A 21,857-nucleotide genomic window follows, 5' to 3' on the forward strand; every position below is an offset into this window, starting at 1 on the left:
CGCAGTTGATTAGGATTCACCACCAAGCTCCTTTGCTTGGTTTGGAATGCAACTTTACTCAGATCTGTAGTGTCTGTAGCAGCATTGTTCAGACTGATCTGAATACATACACAGCTGATCATCTCTCTTGTGAAATAAAAACGTATTAAAATGGTTCTCCTGCCATACTTCTTTTCAAACACATTATCGCTGCTATCCCTTTATAAAATCCATGGTGTGCAAGAAGCCTGTTCCACCGTAAAGTTTACTGAATTATTTAAAGGATAATGGATTCCATCAATAGTGTCCCTCATCTATGCTTCCTATGAGTTTTTACCTTACTTCCATATGGTAGAGTTCTCTCTGAAAGTTTCCTTCCGTATTTGTTCTTGCCTCTTTCTTGTATCTGTCCATTTAATGTCATTGGACTGATGGCCCCTTTTCCTATAGTGCCTCACCACATGCTTCAAGGCCCTATTGCTTTAAATGGACACACCAATAGCTATCAATTGTTGTTTGATCCCTTCTTGAGTGTAACTTCCTTTATAATGTTTTGATCGAACAGTGCCATACTCTCCTTAATTCAGAAGCCCAAGTGTATAGAGGTCATTACCTAGGTGTGCTTTGAATACCTTGTACCTTGCATGAAGTGTCAAATCAGAAGTTATTCGATGTCCCTCCACTCTTTGTATGGGGTTCCCTGATGACAGGTATCTTTCAAATGCATGACGACTTACCACTACCTTTAATATGTTTTTGTAGACACCAAAGGAATATGGGATCATCTCTATCTCAGACAGCCCCAGGATGTGCCCGAGCACCAGATTGGGAAGTCTGCGACCACGCTCAACCAACACTCTGCAGCCAGTAGTCGCAAGGTCTGTGAACCCTGACAACTGAACAAGATATTGTAATATAAGTCATCATTGAAGACAAAGTGCTTTAAAAACACAATCTCTGGCTGTAAGCCTGCACGCCATAGTCTATAAGTCAGTGAATGTATGAATTCTGAACCAGAGGCTGGGGACACAGCTAATGTCGAGGATAAAATGAGCGCCAAAAATCTTTGCTCCTGATGTCTTCTTCTGCAGAAGTTTGCAAACTGTGATCTTAAGAGCCATCTACAGTAGATCTTGAATAACATGGTGTGTTAGATGACAGAGGGCCTGTGAAGCAAAGGCCCATATCATGTATGTGTGTTCTGCCTGGAACAGCTGCTTTGTAGCAGTGATTATTTAGAGGGCTATTTAATAACTTTGCACAAATGTGGCACAAAGCAACACAAATCATGCTTTGATTAGCCTGCCATTAAAAAGGCCAGCACAATCCTTGTAAAGCTAGGATTGAGTGTAGTGTGTTTGAAGATAAAATGCCCTAAAATAGCTGGCAGCAGTGTGTCAAAGGAGTATGAAAATATCAAATATGACAAACAATCTGAATGAGGGCATTTGCATTTTTATAACTAATCCAGTTGGCTTCTTGTCTGGTAGGGAACGTGTGGTACGGTATCTGTGCTTGTTACTGTGCCATGCAACACCTCCTAGTAGAGTTGTTGGGTCATTATATAGAACATATGTATGTCATAGTGGGTGGGAGATAAGCTGTAGTTTAGAATGCAAATTAGAGTCAGTTGCTCCAGCTGCTGGTGGATGATGGATAAGATCTTCTGAGGAATAAACTTCATCTGGATCCTACTGTCGCATCCTGAGTTTCCTTTTAGGAGATGCTACAGAAAGAATTCTGGAAACAAGAATAAGGTTGTGGTCAGCAACGCTATTCCTCCCTTTGTGGATATCGAAAGGGGGGTGCTTCTCAAACAAGGGATTGATGAGTCCACTGTAGAGACAGGCGTGGTGGAGGGATCTCTTTACAGGAAGGCACCCTGTCACCAGAAGGATGACAGACTTGACTCCAGTAGTTGTTTTTAGGTTTCGCCTATTATCATTCGCTTGCGAATGTAATAGGCAAAAATTCAAGTGCTCAATCGACTTGTGAAACCACTGCGGTTTTCTCACAGTGCATGTGAGTCACGTGACCACAAAAGCGGGTCACGTGACCACACAAGCACGCGCATCTCCCTATTCCGCCTGCCACACTTCTCCTCCCCTCGCTCGCATTCCCGCCCCCCCCAACAGGCTCTCCCGCCCCCATCCGCCCCCATCCGGCTTCCCTCCGGCCTCTTTCCAGGCCATGTTCCCTCCCCTGCCAGAGTCCACCCCGCCCCTAATTTATCTCTCACATCAAAGCCCCCAGGACCCCCTCCCCCGCTCCTGATCATCTCAGACCCCCACCAACCCCCCGTCATCCACATCCTCGCATTGCAGCTCTCTCGTCCCGGGCTGCTCGCCCTCTCCTTCGGTCCTTGCAGACCCCCTTACTGTCCGCCACATCCCCTCACCCCGACCACCACAGAACTCCGCCGTTTCTTCATGGACCCTTCAAAACACCAGATGCCATCGCCCTATAACCCTAGGAAACTACCCAGATCCCCCTCTAACTACCCAGACTCAGTCATAACCCTTCCCCTCAGCCCTCGCTCACCCCCGCCAGACCTCCAGCTCACGGCTCCCCCCCTGCAGACTCCTGCAGTATCTTAAAACCCCCCTCCGCGCATGAACCGAGACCCGATGAGGCTCCGCTCCAGCCTGCCCTCTTACATCCGCCTCCTCTCCCCTCAGCGCTTGGCGCGCTTCAGGCGCTACACAAATGGTTAACCTACCCCCACCAACCCCCCGTCATCCACATCCTCGCGTTGCAGCTCTCTCGTCCCGGGCTGCTCGCCCTCTCCTTTGGTCCTTGCAGACCCCCTTACTGTCCGCCACATCCCCTCACCCCGACCACCACAGAACTCCGCCGTTTCTTCATGGACCCTTCAAAACACCAAATGCCATCGCCCTATAACCCTAGGAAACTACACAGATCCCCCTCTAACTACCCAGACTCAGTCATAACCCTTCCCCTCAGCCCTCGCTCACCCCCGCCAGACCTCCAGCTCACGGCGCCCCCCCCTGCAGACTCCTGCAGTATCTTAAAACCCCCCTCCGTGCATGAACCGAGACCTGATGAGGCTCCGCTCCAGCCTGCCCTCTTACATCCGCCTCCTCTCCCCCTCAGCGCTTGGCGCGCTTCAGGCGCTACACAAATGGTTAACCTACCCCCACCAACCCCCCGTCATCCACATCCTCGCGTTGCAGCTCTCTCGTCCCGGGCTGCTCGCCCTCTCCTTCGGTCCTTGCTGACCCCCTTACTGTCCGCCACATTCCCTCACCCCGACCACCACAGAACTCCGCCGTTTCTTCATGGACCCTTCAAAACACCAGATGCCATCGCCCTATAACCCTAGGAAACTACCCAGATCCCCCTCTAACTACCCAGACTCAGTCATAACCCTTCCCCTCAGCCCTCGCTCACCCCCGCCAGACCTCCAGCTCACGGCACCCCCCCTGCAGACTCCTGCAGTATCTTAAAACCCCCCTCTGCGCATGAACAGAGACCCAATGAGGCTCCGCTCCAGCCTGCCCTCTTACATCCGCCTCCTCTCCCCTCAGCGCTTGGCGCGCTTCAGGCGCTACACAAATGGTTAACCTACCCCCACCAACCCCCCGCCATCCACATACTCGCGTTGCAGCTCTCTCGTCCCGGACTGCTCGCCCTCTCCTTCGGTCCTTGCAGATCCCCTTACTGTCCGCCACATCCCCTCACCCCGACCACCACAGAACTCCGCTGTTTCTTCATGGACCCTTCAAAACACCAGATGTCATCGCCCTATAACCCTAGGAAACTACCCAGATCCCCCTCTAACTACCCAGACTCAGTCATAACCCTTACCCTCAGCCCTCGCTCACCCCCGCCAGACCTCCAGCTCACGGTGCCCCCCCTGCAGACTCCTGCAGTGTCTTAAAACCCCCCTCCGCGCATGAACCGAGACCCGATGAGGCTCCGCTCCAGCCTACCCTCTTAATCCGCCTCCTCTCCCCCTCAGCGCTTGGCGCGCTTCAGGCGCTACACAAATGGTTAACCTACCTCCACCAACCCCCGTCATCCACATCCTCGCGTTGCAGCTCTCTCGTCCCGGGCTGCTCGCCCTCTCCTTCGGTCCTTGCAGACCCCCTTACTGTCCGCCACATCCCCTCACCCCGACCACCACAGAACTCCGCTGTTTCTTCATGGACCATTCAAAACACCAGATGCCATCGCCCTATAACCCTAGGAAACTACCCAGATCCCCCTCTAACTACCCAGACTCAGTCATAACCCTTCCCCTCAGCCCTCGCTCACCCCCGCCAGACCTCCAGCTCACGGCGCCCCCCGTGCAGACTCCTGCAGTATCTTAAAACCCCCCTCCGCGCATGAACCGAGACCCGATGAGGCTCTGCTCCAGCCTGCCCTCTTACATCCGCCTCCTCTCCCCCTCAGCTCTTGGCGCGCTTCAGGCGCTACACAAATGGTTAACCTAGATATCTTCTCAGAACCCATCAGATCATTTCAGATCCACTCAGCTCCTCCATACTCCCCCTGTCCGCTCTCTTACAGACTCCTCAGGATAAGTCTATCTGCAAACCCTCTCAGGCTCCTTCAAACCAGCTCCAGCCTCACACAGACGCCACGCACCGCAGAGCGCTCAGGTCTCTGAATCCACAGACCAGTCACGCAAACCTCCTCACCTAAGACGCTTCGGACAGTCTTAACGTTGACGCCAGACGCCCTCAAACCATATCCGCTCTCATAAACTCCATACAACTCAGACCCCCTCAAACCATATCCACTATACAAACCCCGCCCCAGACCCCCTCAAAACATATCCGCTCTCATAAACTCCTTACAACTCAGACCCCTCAAACCATATCCCCTATACAAACCCCGCCCCAGACCCCCTCAAACCATATCCACTATACAAACCCCGCCCAGACCCCCTCAATCCATATCCACTATACAAACCTCGCCCCAGACCCCCTCAAACCATATCCACTATACAAACCCCGCCCCCACCACTTCAAACCATATCCGCTCTCATAAACTCCATAGATCTCAGACCCCGTCACTCTTCAGCCCCCTCCAGACTCTCATGCGTCACAGCTCTCTCTCAGACCCCCTCACCCCACAGAGTCCTAGGCCCTTCCGACTACAAATCCATCTTTGAACCCTCAGAAGTACTTAAACCCATGCCCTCGGGCACTCTTGATTTGCACCCCACCCCGTGTACACCTCCACAGACACCCTGAGCTCTCCTTCCATCCACTCTGCCGGCCGCCCCGCGGCTGGGATCGGGTCATGGGCTCTGCTCCCTCGGAGTCCCCCCTTCACAATCCTGTAACCCCTGTTATTTAGACTGACGCTAATTACACATTGGATTACATATGTGGCAGCAACAGCACACTTTCTTTCCCTTGTAGCGCAGCGTAAACTTTTTCGTGCACTTGAGGGGGCTCTGTACCATCGGATGGTTCTCTAGGTTCGGAATTCAACACATGATAAATGGCACCTATCACAGGGTTTCCATTTCCAAATGGGGGATAGCATGCACATTTGGTGCTTTGGACACCAGAATCTGTATGTCCTGGGGGTAAACAACTTTTTCAGTTACAATGACATTACTTGATTAATGCTTCACGAAGGAAAAAAAAACAATACCATTTAAGTATTTAAGTATTAATTATTTAAAAAAATTAAAAGCCATTGTTTATTGTTGTTGAATAGCTTTATTTCAATATATTAATCATATCATAAAAGCATTACAATACAGAAATTATAAGAGAAATACATTTTGGCAATTCATTCCTCTGTTCTCATTATACAATTTATCAATTCTACAAATTCATATAGACTTACAATAAAACAACATAAAAAGAAGCACATTTGCCAATAAGTTCTAAAAAATAGCTAAAATTTAGCACTATGGCCATTACAGTTCATATTACGGAAGAGACAATTGCCTTGCGGATCTTATCCGCCATGCCCAACCCAGGAATTTTGCCAAACAACAGGCGAACAGAGGGCGAGCATCAGATCTTAGGATGCGTAAAGCCTCCAGATGGGATCTGGTGCCAAGATTCCTGCATAGCTGTTTCAGCCATCTGCATCGAGGGGCTGCATAGGCTGGACACTCAAACATTAACTGGGCAACAGACTCATACCTATTCTCACAAAAGGGACAATATGGTATAGTTTGCAGCGGTGGCTTCCAACTTGCTGTCAGCTCCCCTAAGGGTAATACTCCCACCCTGAATTTAAAGTACAATGACCTGTCCCACGGTTTGAGGATCATATCTAAGTATGATTCTCTAGAAGGGAGCTCCTTAATCAACAAAAACTCTACAGTGGATCTGCATAATTTGGAATTGCTATTTCTCCCATTTGTTACCCATGACCAATATAATTTCTTTAACATCTGTTTGGGTGGAGCAGTTCTATTGGCCCAAGCATCATCAAGGCCCAGTTCGCAAAGAAGCCGCTTGACTTCCTTAAGCCAACCGATCTTGTGCCAACCGGGTGTTAAAAGGAGTTCCCTTAGGGCTTCAGCATAACTCGATAGTTCTGGTACCTTCCATATTCGTGCCCACAGAAGGAGGGGTCGTAGCCTTGCCTGCTCGCTTATTGGGCGTGTGCCAGCATCTAATAGGAGTGGTAGTGTAGGGGTACTTGTTTATTGTAATATCAATACATCTAAATCACGACAATACAAAACATGTGACATTACAAATACTAAAAGTGTCACATATGCTAAAGTTAAAAGTATTGGCATTGTCAATAACAATATATAAATATAAAATGTCATTTACAAAACCAATAGCTCTAACTTTCCAAATGCGAAACCTATTGGCAACGCCAGTGCTTGTTTTGTTTGTGTCTGTGTAAAAGTGTTCTCTAATCCTAGACAGGGTAGCTCTGGGGGAAGGTTTGGGTAAAATAGATACACCCTCACTGTGAGAAGTTGGCCCGATATGCAACGTTCGCTATTCTAGCGACCGCTATGTATCGTTCCAACGACCCTTATGGTGTTTGGTTGTAAGTCAACCTATAGACCAGCTATCCTAGTAGCGTGGATACGAGCAGTCTAAGGCTAAAGACTCGAGAGGGCGCGTTAAGCCAGCTGTTTACCACACATGTACCCCTTGAACACCCAGTGAAAGGACACCACACAAGTGTTATGAAAATAAACAGTATATTTATTAAGAATCACAACAGCCCTGTACTCTTTATGAGGACAGGGTACTAAGCACAAACCAAATCTCTTTAGCAAATACTTCAAGTGCACAATTAAAACAAGTGTCCGAGGACACGGAAAGTTTAAGGTCTCGGGCGGACCCGATAAGGCAAGTCGGAAGCGGGGGACTCGGGACCCTAGAGTAAGGAGGCTATGCAGGCACCGAAATGCCGAGTTACCTAGCCACGAGGGCTGCGGCTGCACAAGTCTTACAGGCGTCGGGGTCTTCGCTGACGAGCCAGGAGCCGGAAGAAAGGAGTTGCTGGCCGGCGACCAGTGCTGAATAGTTCGTAGAGATCCAAGCCTGGATCGGAGATTGATGAAACCTGAAAGCAGAGGGGACCAAGTTCGTACTACTAGCCAGTAGTCAGAGGGTACCAGGAAGGCACCGGTTGGCCGTCACCTCGACTAGGTGAGTGGGCGACGCTAGGCTCTGCAGTCTCACGGACCAGGAGGCGTTGTCGGCGACCACGGTGGAGGTGCGAGCTGTCCCACGAAGGATGATGCTGTCGGCGTCGCTGGGCCCAGGATGGGGCAACAAGCCTTGGCAGATCTCAGGGCCACGTGGTGGGCCTAAGATGGCGTCTTGAGTGGACCAGGAGGGTCCGGGGTGCTTCTCGAAAAGATGGAAGCAAGGGCCAGTCTGGAGCAACCAGACCAGCAGTGCTGATTCTCGAATGTCGTCACAGAAGGGCACAAGCCAGCGGCTCGTGACCAGACAACGTGCTGAGCGGCGAGCAGAAGGGCCCCACGCAGATCGTGGAGATGCTGGGAGACTGCACTTCGGTGCTAGAGCGGCTCAGGGTCGGGGCTTCTCGGACCCCAGAGCACTCACCAGAGAGTTACCTCGATGGTCGTGCTGGTTTTAAGAGCGTGCAAGTTCTGATGATGGCCGGTCCCTCGAGGTCTCGTCGCACCCACAGATCACAGCTGAGCTGATGACGTGGGTAGAGGTCAGAGGTGCCAGGGAAGCCGGTTCTCGTCGAGCTGGGCCGTCGGATTCCTTGAGGAAGGACTTACAGCAAACCGCAGAGTTCTTAGTTGGTGCCCGCTGATGCAGGGTGACTACTCCTTAGTCACAAGGGAGAAATCTTGAGAAGAGTCTTGAATGTCCTTTCGTTGAAAGTAGTTCTTGAATCAAAGATGATCTAATTTGGAAGGGTCCCCGCTCCGGTCTTTATTCTAAAGAAAGGGGTGGGTACATGACTAGGTCCTGCCCTAAGGGTGGGACCAGGAAGGGGGGTAGTTACACCCCTCTCCCCTGCCGGACTTTCCCCAGGCCAGGGCTGTCGCCCCTGGAACTAGTTCTAACCGGCAGATGCGTAGTGAGCACCGGGGTGCCACTCCGCAGTCACCTTCTCGCAAAAGCCCTACCTACCCAGAATACACAAACCCTGTCTGGGACGGTGCGAACACCGCCCTCGACAGGAAACCCTTTGTCCAAGCGCTCCTCGCTGGAAGGACTCCCAGCAGCAGGAGGTCAGACTCGTGTCTTTGGTGGCAGCATCCATTTTGTGGAGCTGAGGCTTTCGTTAACTTTAACCGGGGTTCACAGTTACGTACATGTCGTGTCCCTCTAGAAGGGCGGAATGCTAACCTCGTCGCCAGGGTTGGTGAGAGGGCAGCATCCCGATTCGTATGACACCTTACTCGACATGTCTTGATAACGCGACACCGTAGTTACCGATATGGTACGCGTTATCATGGAACAGCCATTGGGTCTTGATTCCGCAAGCTGCAACCGGGCTCGGCTCGGGCCAGAGCACAGTTCACACGAGCCCACGCACTCTGCCTTCAGGATTGTCAAGGCCTGCCATAGGAGTGACTGATAGGAACTCGGGTGTCCATTGTATGGTTAGATATAGAGCTACTATACCTAAAGCGAAGGGTGTTTACACGTCTTCGCCCCAGCTGTCGTGCAGCCAGTTGTGTCAAATTTAGGAGGCCAGCCAGGGGTGGCATAATACATGCTTCAGCCCCTGGCGGCCCTGGGTACACCTATGCCCTGCGTTACGGGGTCTGATAAGGTGGCCCAGTACCAATTGGTAAATGCACCTAGGGTACATATCGTAATTTAGAAAGAGAACAGCCAGGCTGTGGGTCTGATTAGCAGGCCCACAGCCAGAGAAAGTCGTAAACCAGTGAAACAAAAGCAAAAAATCTGGGTGATCATAGGATTGCAGACCCTACTCTCCTACATGACCCCCCCCCAAACGTCGGAACAATAAGCTAACCTTGACCAGGTGAGTCTTCTTGCTCTAAGTGGAAATATCTGGAGAGCCCATCGGCATTGCCATGATCAGTACCAGGTCTATGTTCCACTGTAAAGTCCATCCCCTGTAGGGAAATGGACCACCTAAGCAATTTGGGGGTTTCACCCTTCATCTGATTTAGCCACAAGAGGGGCTTATGGTCGGTCTGAATCTTGAAGTGAGTGCCAAACAAGTATGGCCTCAGCTTCTTCAGGGCCCAAACCACAGCAAAGGCCTCCCTCTCAATAGCTGACCAATTCTTCTCTCTAGGGGTCAGCCTTCTGCTTATAAAAGCAATGGGCTGGTCTTGACCATCAAAATTCAGTTGAGATAGAACAGCTCCCACACCCAACTCAGAAGCATCTGTTTGGACAATGAATGGTTTGGAGTAGTCTGGACTCTTAAGGATAGGCGCCGTGCACATGGCCTGCTTTAGGTCATCGAATGCTTTTTGACAGCTCGCTGTCCACTGAACCTTTTTTGGCATTTTCTTACTTGTCAGTTCATTTAATGGTGTCACAATTGAACCATAGTTCCTGACAAACTTCCTATAGTAACCAGTCAGGCCCAAGAAAGCTCGAACCTGAGTCTGGGTGGTTGGAGGAGCCCAGTCCCTGATTGACTGTATCTTGCTCTCCAGTGGCTGAACCTGACCTCCACCTACAAGGTGGCCCAGGTATACAACCTGTGTCTGCCCTATCTGGCACTTGGTGGCCTTGATAGTGAGACCTGCTGCTTGCAGTGCCTCTAACGTCTTCCGCAGGTGGACCAGGTGATCCTCCCAGGTGGAGCTAAAGACAGCAATATCGTCAAGATACGCCGCACAGAAGTCATCCAGCCCAGTAAGGACTTGATTCACCAACCTTTGGAAGGTGGCAGGTGCATTTTTCAGACCAAAGGGCATCACCACGAACTGATAATGCCCACCAGGGGTTGAAAATGCGGTTTTAGGCTTGGCGTCCTCAGCTAACCTGATTTGCCAATACCCCGCTGTCAGGTCAAACGTACTTAAGTAGTTGGCCGAAGCCAATCTATCGATAAGCTCGTCTGCCCTTGGTATTGGGTGGGCGTCAGTCTTAGTGACTGCATTGAGACCCCTGTAGTCTACGCAAAACCTCATCTCTCTCTTACCACCCTGGGTGTGAGGTTTCGGCACCAGAACTACGGGACTAGCCCAAGGGCTATCCGAGGGTTCAATGACTCCCAGCTCCAACATTTTCTGCACTTCACTCTTGATGCAGTCTCTAACGTGATCAGGCTGCCTGTAGATTTTACTCTTGACGGGCAAGCTGTCACCAGTGTCAACCTCATGGGTGCACCAATCGGTCTGGCTGGGTGTTAGAGAAAACATATGCCTGAACGACTGAAGAACCTGTTTACAGTCGCTCTGTTGATGTTCGGAGAGGCTGCCACAAAAGACAACACCATCTACCGAGCCATCGTCAGGATTCTGAGTGAGCAGGTCGGGGAGATGGTCACTCTCCTCTTCCTGTCCCTCATCTAGGGCCATGAGCAAACTCATGTCCTTCCTGTCGACATATGCTTTTAGCCTGTTGACATGAAGCACCCTGTGGGGGCTCCGGGGAGTTCCCAGGTCGACCAGGTAGGTGACCTCTCCCTTTTTCTCCAGGATGGTGTAGGGCCCGGACCATTTGTCCTTGAGTGCTGCTGGGGCCACTGGCTCCAACACCCACACCTTCTGTCCGGGCTGGTAAACAGTCAAGACAGCCTTTTGGTCATGCCAAGCTTTTTGGAGTTCTTGGCTGGCCTTAAGGTTTTCAGATGCCTTTTCCATGTATTCAGCCATCCGCGAGCGGAGGCCAAGCACATAGTCCACTATGTTGGCTGCAGGCTTTTTGAGAGGTCTCTCCCATCCTTCCTTCACCAAACACAGGGGTCCCCTTACAGGATGCCCGTACAAAAGTTCAAAAGGGCTGTAGCCAACCCCCTTCTGCGGGACTTCTCTGTAGGCGAACAAGAGGCAGGGGATCAGGACGTCCCATCTACGCCGAAGCTTTTCCGGTAGTCCATGAATCATCCCTTTTAGGGTCCTGTTGAATCTCTCAACAAGCCCATTGCATTGTGGATGATAGGGAGTAGTGAACTTGTAGTTAACACCACATTCCTTCCACATAGCAGTTAAGTAGCTCGACATAAAGTTTGCACCTCTGTCGGAGACGACCTCCTTAGGGAAGCCCACTCTGGAGAACACTCCAACTAGGGCTCTTGCCACAACAGGTGCTGTAGTGGTCCTAAGGGGAATAGCTTCAGGATACCTGGTGGCATGATCCACTACCACCAGTATAAACTTGTGTCCTGATGCTGTAGGTGGTTCCATGGGACCGACGATGTCGATCCCCACCCGTTCAAAGGGCACCCCCACCACAGGCATTGGTATAAGGGGGGCCTTTGTTGTGCCACCTGACTTACCACTGGCTTGGCAAGTGACACAGGAGCGGCAAAACTCCTTGGTATCTTCGTTCATGTGAGGCCAGTGAAAGTGTGAGACAAGCCTGTCCCACGTTTTCGTCTGGCCTAAGTGACCTGCTAAGGGAATCTCGTGGGCCAAGGTAAGTAGGAAACCACGCTGAGACAAGGGTACAACCAGCCTCCTGGTCATGCCAGGCTTGGGGTCTCTTGACTCAGTGTACAGGAGTCCATCTTCCCAGTATACCTTGTGGGTACCTGTGGCGTTCCCAGCAGCCTCAGCAGCAGCCTGCTGCCTGAGGGGTTCAAGAGAAGGGCAGTCTAACTGGTCCTTCCCCAGGTCCTCCCTTGAGGGTCCCCCTGAACCCAAGAATTCAACTTGATCAAGTTCGAACTCCCTAGGCTCAGTTTCCCTCAATTCCTGTAGGTCAGCCTCCTCTGAGACTTGATCCACGACCTGGGGCAAGGGGGAAGGCGCAGCCTTAACCCTACCGCTCTTTTTCTTGGGAGGTGTCTGGTCCGTTGTTCCAGGATCCAGCACCTGTTCAGCGGGGCATTTCCTGACCTGTGACCTAGTCACAGCGAACACATGTGCTGGCAAACCTAACATTTCCATGTGAGTCCGGTGCTCCACTTCTGACCATTGTGACGACTCCAAATCATTGCCCAACAAACAATCCACTGGGAGGTCTGGACTAACTACAACCTTCTTTTGGCCAGTTACCCCTCCCCAGGAGAAAGCTACAATTGCCATACTGTGATTGGTAGTGACATTGCTTGCATTGGTCACCAGGAATTCTGTACCTGGCATGATCTGTCCAGGGTCCACAAAGTTAGGCGTCACCATGGTGACGCTGGCACAAGTGTCCCTATAGGCCTGAGCCATCTTTCCATTTATGAAAGGCGTCTGTCGGTATTTGCCCAAGGAATTGGGGCTTACGTCAGGGGACACGTCCACGTCCCCTGTACTGACAAGGACAGCCTGAGTGAGTGTGCCAACTAAGTTGTCACGCCCCTCAGAACCCAGGGTTAACCCTACTAAACCCTTGGGAGGCGCACTACCACTGCTGACTGTACTAGGGGGCACAGGTGCCTTAGGGGCTGCAGTGGCAGGAGTCTGCCCTCCTCCTTTCTTGGTGCACTCACTAAACCAGTGAGATTTACTTTTACAATACTGGCACCATCTTTTGGATTGGCCTTCTTTCTTCTTTTGGGGAGCCTGACCCCCACCCTCTTTGGGTTGTTGGGGACCTGTCGAAGACTTCTGGTCATTTTGTTCCCCCTTTGAATCTTTACCCTTCTGGTCTGCTTTCTTCTGACCACCTTGATTCTGGCCCTGGTTCTGTTTAACTCTTGTACGAACCCATCTGTCTGCCTTCTTTCCCAATTCTTGGGGAGAGGTCAGATCCGAGTCGACAAGATGCTGATGCAACAACTGGTTCTGACAATTGTTTAAAATCTGTTCTCTCATCATCAAATTATACAATCCTTTGTAATCAGTAACCTTACTGCCCAGCAACCAGCCCTCAAAAGCCTTAGTGGCACAATCGACAAAGTCAGACCAATCTTGAGACTGCGTTTTCTGGGTATCCCTGAACAGCACCCTGTACTGCTCAGTGGTTAGGCCGAACCCTTCAACGAGTGTATTTTTCAAGATTTGGTAATCGTTAGCATCCTCCACCCTTGTGGTGAGGAGCTTGTCTCTTCCTTTTCCTTCAAAGGAGAGCCACAAGATAGCTGCCCACTGACTCTGGGGTACACCTTGCACAGTGCAGGCCCTCTCCAAAGCAGTAATCCATTTGTGGATGTCGTCCCCTTGTTTAAAGGGGGGCACTATCTTCCCAAGGTGTTTCGTATCGAAACTCTTTTCCCTATTACTAGGTACATTGCTGCCACCAGTGGGGACTACCCCACTTAACTGTTGCTCTCTAGCAAAGGCAAGCCTTTCTTTGGCCAGGGCAAGTTCTTCCCTTTCAATCCTTAGATTGGCTGCCCTTTCCTTAGCTTCGTACACTCTCCTCTGAGGGGACGTCATCCCTCTCTGAGAAGAGTTGTGAGAGCCATTGGTTTGAAGGGATCTGCCAGAGTCTCTTGACAGAGATCGGGCTCGTCCATTCCCAATGTTAAGCTGACCTGATAGTGGCCCCAGGGGTCCCCCAGTACCGCTATCATGTTTGCTTAAGTTGGACCTGCTTAGTCTGACGACTTCTACCTGTCCCTTATCTGCCTCTTCCCCAGAGAGATCCTCATCCTCATCCTCCTCCACATCTTCGTTCTCAGTTGCGAGGTGGATGAGGTCAGGATCGTCTCGGGTTCCCTCGAGGGGAGGCATGTCTCCTTCTGGATTAGAAGAGCTGTGAAGTTTCTCAGCCCTTCTGGCATCATAAGTCTCCAAGAGACCAATCAGAAAGGACGTTGTGGGGTTAGACCCCTGCTGAATCTTCCTGGAGTGACACAGTCGTCTTAACTCCTTGAAGCTCAGCACAGTATATCCTGAAGGGATGACCTGTGGAGGGTCAACTGACACAAGGGGAGACCCAGAGTTTCCTCCTTTGTCCGACATACTGTTTCTAGTGTGGTGTAAGTGATGCACCTACCTACACTACGTGTTTACCTACTGTACCCTTGCTAAGAGTTGTAGCCAAGGTGTGCTAAGCCTTGAGGAGCTACAACAGCTGGTTCAGTAGAACTCAGAGTATTCTAAGCTTTAGTTATATGTACTAACAGTACTTGTGCGATCTTTCAACAAGATATTCTTAGGATACGTGTGGTAACACAACAGCAAGCTCAAATCCCAACCGCTGCTCACCAATGTGAGAAGTTGGCCCGATATGCAACGTTCGCTATTCTAGCGACCGCTATGTATCGTTCCAACGACCCTTATGGTGTTTGGTTGTAAGTCAACCTATAGACCAGCTATCCTAGTAGCGTGGATACGAGCAGTCTAAGGCTAAAGACTCGAGAGAGCGCGTTAAGCCAGCTGTTTACCACACATGTACCCCTTGAACACCCAGTGAAAGGACACCACACAAGTGTTATGAAAATAAACAGTATATTTATTAAGAATCACAACAGCCCTGTACTCTTTATGAGGACAGGGTACTAAGCACAAACCAAATCTCTTTAGCAAATACTTCAAGTGCACAATTAAAACAAGTGTCCGAGGACACGGAAAGTTTAAGGTCTCGGGCGGACCCGATAAGGCAAGTCGGAAGCGGGGGACTCGGGACCCTAGAGTAAGGAGGCTATGCAGGCACCGAAATGCCGAGTTACCTAGCCACGAGGGCTGCGGCTGCACAAGTCTTACAGGCGTCGGGGTCTTCGCTGACGAGCCAGGAGCCGGAAGAAAGGAGTTGCTGGCCGGCGACCAGTGCTGAATAGTTCGTAGAGATCCAAGCCTGGATCGGAGATTGATGAAACCTGAAAGCAGAGGGGACCAAGTTCGTACTACTAGCCAGTAGTCAGAGGGTACCAGGAAGGCACCGGTTGGCCGTCACCTCGACTAGGTGAGTGGGCGACGCTAGGCTCTGCAGTCTCACGGACCAGGAGGCGTTGTCGGCGACCACGGTGGAGGTGCGAGCTGTCCCACGAAGGATGATGCTGTCGGCGTCGCTGGGCCCAGGATGGGGCAACAAGCCTTGGCAGATCTCAGGGCCACGTGGTGGGCCTAAGATGGCGTCTTGAGTGGACCAGGAGGGTCCGGGGTGCTTCTCGAAAAGATGGAAGCAAGGGCCAGTCTGGAGCAACCAGACCAGCAGTGCTGATTCTCGAATGTCGTCACAGAAGGGCACAAGCCAGCGGCTCGTGACCAGACAACGTGCTGAGCGGCGAGCAGAAGGGCCCCACGCAGATCGTGGAGATGCTGGGAGACTGCACTTCGGTGCTAGAGCGGCTCAGGGTCGGGGCTTCTCGGACCCCAGAGCACTCACCAGAGAGTTACCTCGATGGTCGTGCTGGTTTTAAGAGCGTGCAGGTTCTGATGATGGCCGGTCCCTCGAGGTCTCGTCGCACCCACAGATCGCAGCTGAGCTGATGACGTGGGTAGAGGTCAGAGGTGCCAGGGAAGCCGGTTCTCGTCGAGCTGGGCCGTCGGATTCCTTGAGGAAGGACTTACAGCAAACCGCAGAGTTCTTAGTTGGTGCCCGCTGATGCAGGGTGACTACTCCTTAGTCACAAGGGAGAAATCTTGAGAAGAGTCTTGAATGTCCTTTCGTTGAAAGTAGTTCTTGAATCAAAGATGATCTAATTTGGAAGGGTCCCCGCTCCGGTCTTTATTCTAAAGAAAGGGGTGGGTACATGACTAGGTCCTGCCCTAAGGGTGGGACCAGGAAGGGGGTAGTTACACCCCTCTCCCCTGCCGGACTTTCCCCAGGCCAGGGCTGTCGCCCCTGGAACTGGTTCTAACCGGCAGATGCGTAGTGAGCACCGGGGTGCCACTCCGCAGTCACCTTCTCGCAAAAGCCCTACCTACCCAGAATACACAAACCCTGTCTGGGACGGTGCGAACACCGCCCTCGACAGGAAACCCTTTGTCCAAGCGCTCCTCGCTGGAAGGACTCCCAGCAGCAGGAGGTCAGACTCGTGTCTGTGGTGGCAGCATCCATTTTGTGGAGCTGAGGCTTTCGTTAACTTTAACCGGGGTTCACAGTTACGTACATGTCGTGTCCCTCTAGAAGGGCGGAATGCTAACCTCGTCGCCAGGGTTGGTGAGAGGGCAGCATCCCGATTCGTATGACACCTTACTCGACATGTCTTGATAACGCGACACCGTAGTTACCGATATGGTACGCGTTATCATGGAACAGCCATTGGGTCTTGATTCCGCAAGCTGCAACCGGGCTCGGCTCGGGCCAGAGCACAGTTCACACGAGCCCACGCACTCTGCCTTCAGGATTGTCAAGGCCTGCCATAGGAGTGACTGATAGGAACTCGGGTGTCCATTGTATGGTTAGATATAGAGCTACTATACCTAAAGCGAAGGGTGTTTACACGTCTTCGCCCCAGCTGTCGTGCAGCCAGTTGTAGTCAAATTTAGGAGGCCAGCCAGGGGTGGCATAATACATGCTTCAGCCCCTGGCGGCCCTGGGTACACCTATGCCCTGCGTTACGGGGTCTGATAAGGTGGCCCAGTACCAATTGGTAAATGCACCTAGGGTACATATCGTAATTTAGAAAGAGAACAGCCAGGCTGTGGGTCTGATTAGCAGGCCCACAGCCAGAGAAAGTCGTAAACCAGTGAAACAAAAGCAAAAAATCTGGGTGATCATAGGATTGCAGACCCTACTCTCCTACACTCACCATATGTCCATGGCAGCACTCACAGCTTTCCAAATATTAAAAGGCAATGGTTGTAGCTGTGCACATGATGGCTTAACAAAGACCTGAAGGGTGAAAATGTTTGGCTTTGCAAATTTGCAAGGTGAGAGGCCAAAAACCTAGCTTCCACTGTGTGAACTAGTCTCTGTGTCTGTGTGTGTTGGGGGTGGGGGGGAGGGGGGGTACTGGGAGAGAGCCACCTTCAGTGGAAGAGGGCTGTGTGAGTGATGTTGGAGGGGGTTTGCAAGTCTCCTATGTGAAGCCCCTGCCAGCTCTGGAGAAGCTACTTCTGCTTATGACAGATCTCCCCTGGGTTTTATGCTGAACGGAACTAGTTACTGCATTTCCAAAGCCATAATGTAAACTCAAAGGCACAGTATAGCCATCCGTGGAATGCAGTGGCTTTGAATTTATCAAATTAAGCTCACAAACGGCAGCTCAAGCTGTCTACAGCCAGACACAAAAAATACGAATAATATTACTGGGGAGGAGAGTATTGTTCTAATTTAAAAAAGTTTAAGTCTGACAATCTGCGACATGTGAAAGTAACCTGGGGTATAGCCCAGGGGAGAGATAGGATTATAGAAAGTAGATTTTCACCTTTTGTGGGATTCTACCTGGGAAGAAAGCCTGGAATAGTGAGAAGGCAACCCCTATCAAATCTATTATTGGAAATATATAAATAACCCTTATGTTAGTCATCTAGGAAGAACGCAGACCTTCAAAATCTGGGTAGAACGTATTGCTTGGGGTTTCTCTAGTTCCCCATAAAATACTAGAGTGGAAGAACAGAGCTGATATTGAGAAAGCATTATGCTGTGTCGCAAATGGAATATCCATAGACCGGGGCCTAGATGTATCAAGATTCCATTTTGCGAATCTTAAATAGCGATTTTTTGCGAATCGCTATTTAGAATTCGCAAAATGGAATGTATGTAAAAAATTGCATTTTTTTTTGCGATTCCTTATTTATCTTTATTTGCGAATTCGCATTTTGTGAATTCGCAAATAAGGAATAATTCCCCATGCATTCCTATGGGCCAGGAGGCCCATAGGAAGGATTGTGCAGTCATTCTCAAATTGCGAATTCGCAATTTGCTAATCGCAATTTGAGAATTATTTCAAGGGTGCAGGGGTGTCTCATGGACACCCTGCTGCACCCCTGAAACTTACATGTGTGTGCATATGGCACACATACATGCCCTATGGGCATGTATGTTTGTCACATGCCACCTTCAAAATAGTCATATTTTGTTTTTTAAAAGGATTTCGCAAATTAACACGAACCTCAAATTGGTGTTAATTTGCGATTCCTTAACCCGAATTCGCAATTTTAAAAAGTTTCATACATGCCATTTAAGGAATCGCAAAATTGCGATTCCTTAAATGCATAAGCAAAATAAGGAATCGCAATTTTTTGCGATTCCTTATTTTGCTAATTTCTGATACATCCCAAAAGATGCTAAATGTCCGTTTGCGATTCCTTAAGGCCGAAATTCTGCGAATTTCGGCCTTAACGAATCGCAAAAGGCTTGATACATCTAGGCCCAGGTGTATAAACAAGGTAACTTCATTCGGGCTTGGTTCCAGGTAGATGAATATGAGAAGACAGTAGATAACCCGTAGCCTCACCAGGAGCCGCCTTCCTGCTGCTCAGCCTGCATCCACCAACTGACACTCCACGCATTAACAAACACCCAAGCATTCTATGATGTCATCACACATTCCAGCATTCATCCTGGCTGAGCAGTAGGGAAGAGACAACTACAGAAGAGGAATGACAATAAGTAGTTTATGACATGCTGCTGTTTGTTTACATTTACACATTTCTCAAGCGTGTACTACAAATTCAAACGTTGCTAGGCCCTTTGACCATCTTCACGTTCTATAAAAATTAGACATTCATAGCCCGGTTACTCAGTATAGAAAAGAAACTTTACAACATGAAATAGACAGCACAGAAAAATAATTGACACATTTCACATCAAGCATCAGCACATTTTTCTTTTGCTGCAAAGGGAATTTCATACTACACAGTGTACACCAATAACTGCAAAGTACAGAGACGAAATGTTTCTAGTTTAGGGGAGGGAGTTCCTTAGTTTCAAATCAAATAAATCTTGATTCGAATTTTTAAAATCCATAAAAGACAAATACAAGAGAAAAGGAAACAGAATACAAATGTAAAATACACAGATTAAAATATTTCAAAATTTCAACTGTCCCTAAAACAATTTCCATACATAATGTAGAAACAGGTATGAAAGGGATGGATACCAATCGTTACAATAAGAGGCACAATCAAGTTAATTTTCTCTCTATCTTTTCAAATGTAAAAAAGTTAAATATCATAAAAGGTATAGGGCAAGCTATCCTACATAGTAAGTGACTTTCCCATGGTGATAGCACGATTAATGAAACTTGAAACAGTATGGCAGATGTTATCTGACTCAAGGTTACACAATAATGTATAGGCTTACTCATGAAATAAGAGCCTCCTAAGTGTTTTAAGTGTTTTAACCCCTGTTTTAATCTTGCTACACGGCACCACTTTTAACTTGTGGAACCATACTTTTTAAAACTATAGTATTCAGCACTACCACGGGATTTCCCGATTGCGTGGAGGAAGTAGTCGGCAACAACTTTCTTCATTTCCGGGCAGGACGTGGGGGGGGCGGAGTCATACGGTTAGCAGCTCCGCTGCCTAGCCTACTTAATCACATGCCAGACTCTCCGCGCAGCAGACGCGCGCATGCATTAAGGCTATCCTAAGTGTTTTAAGGCCTGTTTTAATCTTGCTTCACGGCACAACTTTTAACTTGTGGAACCATACTTTTTTAAACTATAGCGCTCAGCACTAATCACTTTGATCCCTCATCTGGCTCTCCTGTGACCGCGCTGCCAACCGCTCTGCTCTCCGGTCCACCACTGTATTACCCGATTGCGTGGAGGGAGTGCTCGGCAATAACTTTCTTCATTTCTGTGCAGGGGGCGGGGGGCGGGTGGCGGAGTCATATGGTTAGCAGCTCCACTGCCTAGCCTACTTAAATACATGCCAGACTCTCTGTGCAGAAGACGCGCGCAACGCGTGCAACGGCAGCCCGCCGAAGGCGCGTCAAAGGCAAGCCCGTCCACGTCCGGCCGGGACCAGGGGCCAAAACCCCTGTCCGTGCTCCGACAACTAATAGATCTTATAGCCCCCAATTTCTCCACAATCTTAGAGGAAAGGCAAATGACAATTGTTTACACTCCATGAATGTCTCATAAGTTTACTCTAGCTGTACCAATTGTGCTTTTAATCTTCGTCCGTCTCCTGAAGTCCGGACCCCTCCTAAAACACATTCTACACTAAAGATGGGTTTACTGAATTGCAGATCATTCCCTAAACATGCCACTGAAATTGCCATGTCACTGGAGGAGGAAAACCCAGATGCTCTCTTCCTGACAGAAACTTGGCTCAACACGAGTCTGATCCAGTCCTCACTCAATCCCTCCCTCACGACTATCTTATACAATGGATGGATCGTAAGAATGGCAGAGGGGGGGCACAGCAATTATTTAAAAAAATTGTTCAATTGCCGCATCACTGCAGACCTTTTACAGGATTGCAAGAATCTCGCCTTCTCCATAAGCTTCTCACCTACTCTCACCTTTTCTGGTCTCTTAATATATCGCCCACCTGGGGCCCACGGACAATTCCTCAAGACCCTCCCTGAAATCACTGCTAATCTAGCCAGCTCCCCGTCCAACTTTACAGCATTAAGTGATCTCAATATACATTTAGAAAACCCCTCGGACCCGATCGCGACATCTGACTGTGAATCTTTCCGCGCTTCAGTTAAAACAGAGAGTACTTGAACCAACCCACATTAAAGGTCACCTACTTGATCCCATTTTCAGCAATTTTAATGAACTTACAATAAGAGCACTGTCTCCGCTACCCTGGTCAGATCACTTCCTGATCCCCCTATCTTGGGAGATTACCACCTCCTCCTCCAACTTAGTCAGTTGCAAGGATCGCAACTGGTCTAAGCTTCCTATAGAACAATGGATTTCAGTTCTTGAAGCCACTAGGCCAGCTAGTGATCCAAATCCTATCTCAGCCAATAATACATTTAACAACTGGATCCAGAGCTCCTTAGATGATGTTTTTCCTAAGCGATCCATTAACAAAAAATGTAGGCCAAGGATCTCCCAATGGTACTCCCCGAAGTAACAGGAACGCAAACAAATCTGTAAAAGGTTAGAAAGGAAACGGAGAAAAGACTATGCAGAATCCAGTTAATTAAAATATAGGAAGGCAAGTAAAACCTATAAAGTCGGAATTAAAGCTGCACAAGCTTCCTTTTTCGAGGAAAAAATTAATCTAGCCTCTAACTCCCCCAAGGAAATCTTCCGGATAGCTAAGACCCTTTTAAAACTGCCCCAGAAACAACCAACCATTGATGGTGCCCTTGCCCGCTGCAACAATCTTGCTGTGTTCTTCCACCAGAAAATTCAAAATATATACTCAACTTTCCCTTCTAGTCACAACCAACAAAATTTGGCTCCTATCACTGCACCAGTGTATGGTACCCAAGCAGTACTGGAGCAAACCCCCCTATTGAACCTTGTAACATTAGACGCCATCATGGCTCGTGTAAATTCAGGCTCCCTCAGAGACCCTGCACCTCCCTGTG

The sequence above is a fragment of the Lissotriton vulgaris genome, chromosome 7 (genome assembly GCF_964263255.1).
Source record: "Lissotriton vulgaris chromosome 7, aLisVul1.2, whole genome shotgun sequence".
In the NCBI taxonomy this organism is placed as follows: Eukaryota; Metazoa; Chordata; class Amphibia; order Caudata; family Salamandridae; genus Lissotriton; species Lissotriton vulgaris.